Source organism: Cuculus canorus, unplaced genomic scaffold (genome assembly GCF_017976375.1).
Source record: "Cuculus canorus isolate bCucCan1 unplaced genomic scaffold, bCucCan1.pri scaffold_103_arrow_ctg1, whole genome shotgun sequence".
Classification (NCBI taxonomy): domain Eukaryota; kingdom Metazoa; phylum Chordata; class Aves; order Cuculiformes; family Cuculidae; genus Cuculus; species Cuculus canorus.
Genome location: NW_026527753.1, coordinates 30,837 through 36,836, shown reverse-complemented (window position 1 = coordinate 36,836; position 6,000 = coordinate 30,837).

Genomic DNA, 6,000 nt, shown 5'->3' with positions numbered 1-6,000 from the left:
GCTAGAACAGTGTTTTTTGGGGATCAGAACTCCCATTCTTGGGGCCAGAATACAGAATTTTTGGGCCAGAACTCCCATTTTTCTGCATAGAACACTCATTTTGGGGGCCAGAATTCCCATTCTGGGGGGCAGGATGTTGATTTTTGAGGTCAGAACACCTATTTCTGGCCCAGAGAACCAATATTTGGCATCACAGCACTGACTTTTGTGGCCAGAACACTGATTTTTGGGGAGAGAACATGGATATTCAGGGGTCCAGAACATGCATTTTGGAGCAAATGCACTAACTTTTAGGGCCAGAAGTGCCACCTTTGATGCCAGAAGTGGATTTTGGGGGCCAGAAGACCCGTTTAGGGGCCAGAGCCCCCATTCCCAGACCTCTGCCTTTGATCTCTGCTTTTCTCGGTGCCCACAGACCCCTGGTTGCAGTCAGAACACTGATTTTTGGGGGCAGAACACCCATTTTTGCACAACGATACCGACTTTTGGGCCAGAACACTGATTTTTTTTGGGCCAGCACCCTTTCTTTTGGGGACAGAATAGCAATTGTAAAGCCAGAAAACCCATTTGGGGGCAAGAGCACCAGATTTTACAGCCAGAACACCAGTTTTAGGACCAGACCACCACTATTTGGGGCCAGAACTGCCATCTTTGAGGCTACAAGATGGATTCTGGGGGGTAGAACCCCCATTATTGGGGCCACAACACTGATTTGTGGGGTCACAACACCGATTTTTAAGATCGAGAACAATGATATTTGGCACCAGATTACTGATTTTTGGGGCCACAACTCCCATGGCTGGGGCCACAACACTGATTTTTGGGGCCAGAGCACCAATTCTGATGTCAAGAACTGCAATTTGTGGAGCCAATTTACTGATTTTTGGCTCCAAAGTCCCATTATTGGGGCGAGATCACTGATTTTGGGGGACAAAGCACCATTTTGGGGGCCAGAACACTGCGTTTTGGCATCAGAAATCCTTTTTTGTGGGGGCCACAATATCGGTTTGTGGTGCCAGAACAGTGAGGTTTGGGGCCAGAACTCCTACCTCTGGAGCCAGAAGAGCCATTTTGGGTCCGGAAAATTCACGACTGTGTATGTCAACCCAATTGTAATTTAATCTAGCACAAAAACTATGCGTCGGCTTTGACGCTTGGTGTGCAAGCTTGTTGGACAAATCCCCCTCGCACCCCGGGCACGGCTGCATACCTGCACCTCACTCTGAGCCCACGGGGTGTCGTTATTCCGCGAGTCACAGCGACTTTGGCGGGGGGTGGCCCGGCGGCGTCAGTGCTTCCCTCCGTGAATGATCTCCAGGACCAGCGGAAAGTCGCGGCTCGCTCGACTCCCCTTTGGGTGCGATCCACGTTCGAGAGCGTGGGCCAAAGTCCGTACCGCTCTTGCACCCGCCCCGCCGTGAACGATTCCGGAGAAGCAAGAAAAAAAATCCGACGGAACCGCTGGAACGACCTGTGCGCCACCTCGTCTTCGGGTAGACCTGACGACCGTCCCCCGAGAGCCGGGCAGACCTGGCGAACGTCCCCCGAGTGCCGGGTAGACCTGACGACCGGCCCCCGAGAGCCCAGCAGACCTGGCGAACGTCCCCCGAGTGCCGGGTAGACCTGGCGAACGTCCCCCGAGAGCCGGGTAGACCTGACGACCGGCCCCCGAGAGCCGGGTAGACCTGGCGAACGGCCCCCGAGTGCCCAGTAGACCTGGCGAACGTCCCCCCCGAGAGCCGGGTAGACCTGGCGAACACCGCCGTCCGCTCCGGAACCGGGTAGTATTGGCCACTGTCCCCGGAGCAGGGCAGACCTGGCGGCTGCCGCCGTCCCACACCGCACAGGGGCCAAAACACTGACTTCTGGGGCCAGAACACGGATTTTGACGGCCACAAGACGGAGTTTAGGGCCCAGAACTCCCATTTTGGGGGCCACAAGACCCCTTTTTGGGCCAGAGCCCCCATTGCCAGAGCCCTGGCTCTGATCCCTGTGTAATAAACAGGCTGTTCAGCATTTCTGTCTGCAGGGGGGTTGGAGATCCAAACGTATCGGTACCTGAGTTCTGGCAGTCACGGGGTCCACTGTCTTCTTCCTTTGGTGGCAGCAGCTTCTCTGTGGTGTGGGGTTCAGCAGAGGGACAGTGCTGTGCCTCCTCCCTCGGCCGCTGGACCACGAGGACAGATCCTTCTGGAAAGACAAGTGGCAAACCCCCCGCCCGCCCCCAACACGTGATGGGGGGAGGGCAGATGGGCCGTACTGTGAACTGCTGTTGATTTCTGAGGTCAGAACACCTATTTCTGGTCCAGAGAACCACTATTTGGCGTCAGAACACTCACTGTTGTGGCCAGAAGAGTGACTTTTGGGGACAAAACATGGATCTTGAGGGGTCCAGAACATGCACTTTGGAGCAAGTGCACTAAGTTTTAGGGCCAGAAGTGCCACTTTTGATGCCAGAAGTGGATTTTTGGGGCCAGAACTCCCATTCTTGGGGCCACAATACAGACTTTTGGGGCTAGAACTCCCATTTTTGTGCATAGAACACTGATTTTGGGGCCAGAACTCCTATTTTGGGGGGCAGGATGTTGATTTCTGAGGTCACAACACCTAGTTCTGGTCCAGAGCACCAATATTTGGCGTCAGAACTCTGATTTCTGGGGCAGGAACAGTGATTTTTGGGGAGAAAGCATAGATAGTGAGGGGTCCAGAACATGCATTTTGGAGCAAGTGCACTAACTTTTAGGGCCAGAAGTGCCATTTCTGAGGCCAGAACACTGATTTTGGGGATCAGAACTCCCATTTTGGGGGCCAGAAGGCACATTTTGGGACACAGCCCCCATTCCCAGGCCCCTGCCTTTGATCTCTGCTTTCCTCAGTGTCCACAGCCCTCTGGCTGGGCCACAACTCCCATTCTTGGGGCCACAATACAGTCTTTTGGGGCTCCAACTCCCATTTTTCTGCATAGAACACTGATTTTTCGGGGCCAGAACCGTTTCTTTTGGGGCCAGAACACCAATTTTACAGGCAGAAAACCCATTTTGGGGCAAGAGCACCAGATGCTGGGGTCAGAACACTGATTTTTGAGGCTGGAATTCATATTTTCAGGGTTAGGACACTGATTTTTGATGACACAACACTGATCTGGGGAGTAGAACACTTTGCGGGGGAGGGGGGATGACTGGGGGGGCAGAGACCCCTGGCTTTGACCTCTCCTTTACTCATTTCCCACAGCCCCCTGAGTGGGGCCAGAACTGCCATTTTGGGGGGCCAAACCTGCCATTTGGGGGGGGCAGGCTCCCATTTATTTTATAGGCCAGAACACTGATCTTTGTGGCCAGAACAGCAGTTTTAGGACCAGACCACCACTCTTTGGGGCCAGAACTGCCATTTTTAGGGCTACAAGACAGACTCTGGGGGCCAGACCTCCCATTTTTTAAGGCCAGAACACAGATTTTTGGGGTAGAAAACGGATTTGGGGGGCCAGAACACCCATTTCTAGGTCAGAGCACCTATTCTTGGGGCCAGAACTCAAGATTTTTAGGGCTAGAACACTGTTTTTTGGGATCAGAACTCCCATTTTGGGCCAGAGCCCCCATTCCATGACCCCTGCCTTTGATCTCTGCTTTTGTCAGTGTCCACAGCCCTCTGGCTGGGCCACAACTCCAATTCTTGGGGCCAGAACTAAAATTATTGGGCGCAGAACTCCCATTTTTGTGGCCAAAATACAGACTTTTGGGGCTAGAACTCCCATTTTGGTGGACAGAAGACTGATTTTGGGGGCCAGAACTCCCATTTTGGGGGGCAGGACGTTGATTTCTGAGGTCAGAACACCTAGTTCTGGTCCAGAGCACCGATATTTGACGTCAGAACTCTGATTTCTGGGGCAGGAACAGTGATTTTGGGGGAGAGAGCATAGATAGTGAGGGGTCCAGAACATGCATTTTGGAGCAAGTGCACTAACTTTTAGGGCCAGAAGTGCCATTTTTGAGGCCAGAACACAGACTGTTGCGATTCAGAAATCCCATCTTTGGTGCCACAAGACCCCTTTTTGGGACTCAGCCCCGTTCCCAGACCCCTGGCTTGGATCCCTGCTCTGCTCAGTGCCCGCAGGCCCCTAGCTGGGACGAGAACACTGATTTGGGGGGGCAAGAACACCCATTTTTTTGCACAAGGACGCCGACTTTTGGGCCAGAACACTAATTTTTCGGGGCCAGAACCGTTTCTTTTGGGGCCAGAACACCAATTTTACAGGCAGAAAACCCATTTTGGGGCAAGAGCACCAGATGTTGCAGTCAGAACACTGAATTTTGAGGCCAGAGCAGTGTTTTTGATGCCAAAACACGGCTTTGGGGGGGCACAATGCTTTTGGGCAGGGAGGGGACCCTCCCTGCTTTGACCTCTCCTTTCCTCAGTTCCCACAGCTCCCTGAGTGGGGCCAAAATTGCCTTTTCGGGGGCCAAAACTGCCTTTTTTTTTTTTCGACCAGAACACTGATTTTTGGGGCCAGAACACCAGTTTTAGGAGCAGAACACCACAATTTTGGGCCAGAACTGCCATATTTGATGCTGGAAGCGGATTTTGGGGGCAACAACTCAGATTTTTAGGGCTAAAACACTGATTTTGGGGATCAGAACTCCCATTTTGGGGGCCAGAAGGCACATTTGGGGACACAGCCCCCTTTCCCAGACCCCGGCCTTTGATCTCTGCTTTTCTCAGTGTGCACAGCCCTCTGGCTGGGCCACAACTCCCATTCTTGGGGCCACAACTCCCATTCTTGGGGCCACAATACAGACTTTTGGGGGCCAGAACTCCCATTTTTGGGGCAGGAACAGTGATTTTTGGGGACGGCACACACATTTTTGGGGACAGCACATGGATTTTGAGGGGAGCAGAAAACCAATTTTGAGCAAGTGCACTAACTTTTAGGGCCAGAAGTGCCATTTCTGAGGCCAGAACACAGATTTTGGGGTCCAGAAATCTCATCTTTGGTGCCACAAGACCCCTTTTTGGGACACAGCCCCATTCCCAGACCCCTGGCTTGGATCCCTGCTCTGCTCAGTACCCACAGACCACTGATTTTGGGGGAGATGAACACCCATTTTTGCGCTCGGACACCGACTTTTGGGCTAGAATTCTGATTTTTTGGGGGAAAGAATCCTTTCTTTTGGGGTGAGAACACCAATTTTACAGCCAGAAAACCTATTTTGGGGCAAGAGCACTGAATTTCGGGGTCAGAACACTGATTTTTGACGCCAGAACACTGTTTTTGATACCAAAACACAGCTTTGGGGGGAGAACACTCTTTTTTTTTTTTGGGGGTGGGGGGGGAGGTGGGCAGATCCCCTGGCTTTGACCTCTCCTTTCCTCAGTTCCCACAGCTCCCTGAGTGGGGCCAAAACTGCCATTTTGGGGGCCAAACCTCTCTTTTGTTTTTTTTCGTCCACAACACTGATTTTTGGGGGCCAGAACACCAGATTTAGGAGCAGAATACTACTATTTGGGGCCAGAACTGCCATTTTTGATGCTAGAAGTGGAGTTTTCGAGGACAGAACTCCCATTTTTGGGCCAGAACACCCATTTTGGAATCAGAACACTGATTTTGGGGGCCAGAACTCAGATTTTTAGGGCTAGAACAGTGTTTTTTGGGATCAGAACTCCCATTCTTGGGGTCAGAAGTACCACTTTTGATGCTAGAAGTGGATATTGGGGGCCAGAGCTCCCATTTTGGGGGCCAGAAGACTCTTTTAGGGGCCAGAGCCCCCATTCCCAGACCTCTGCCTTTGATCTCTGCTTTTCTCGGTGCCCACAGACCCCTGGTTGCAGTCAGAACACTGATTTTGGGGGGCAAGAACACTCATTTTCGCACAATGATACCGACTTTTGGGCCAGAACAATGATTTTATTAGCTGGAAAATCCTTTATTTAGGGGCCAGAATAATGATTTTAAAGCCAGAACACCCATTTTTAGGTCAGATCACCTATTCTTGGGGCCAGAACTCA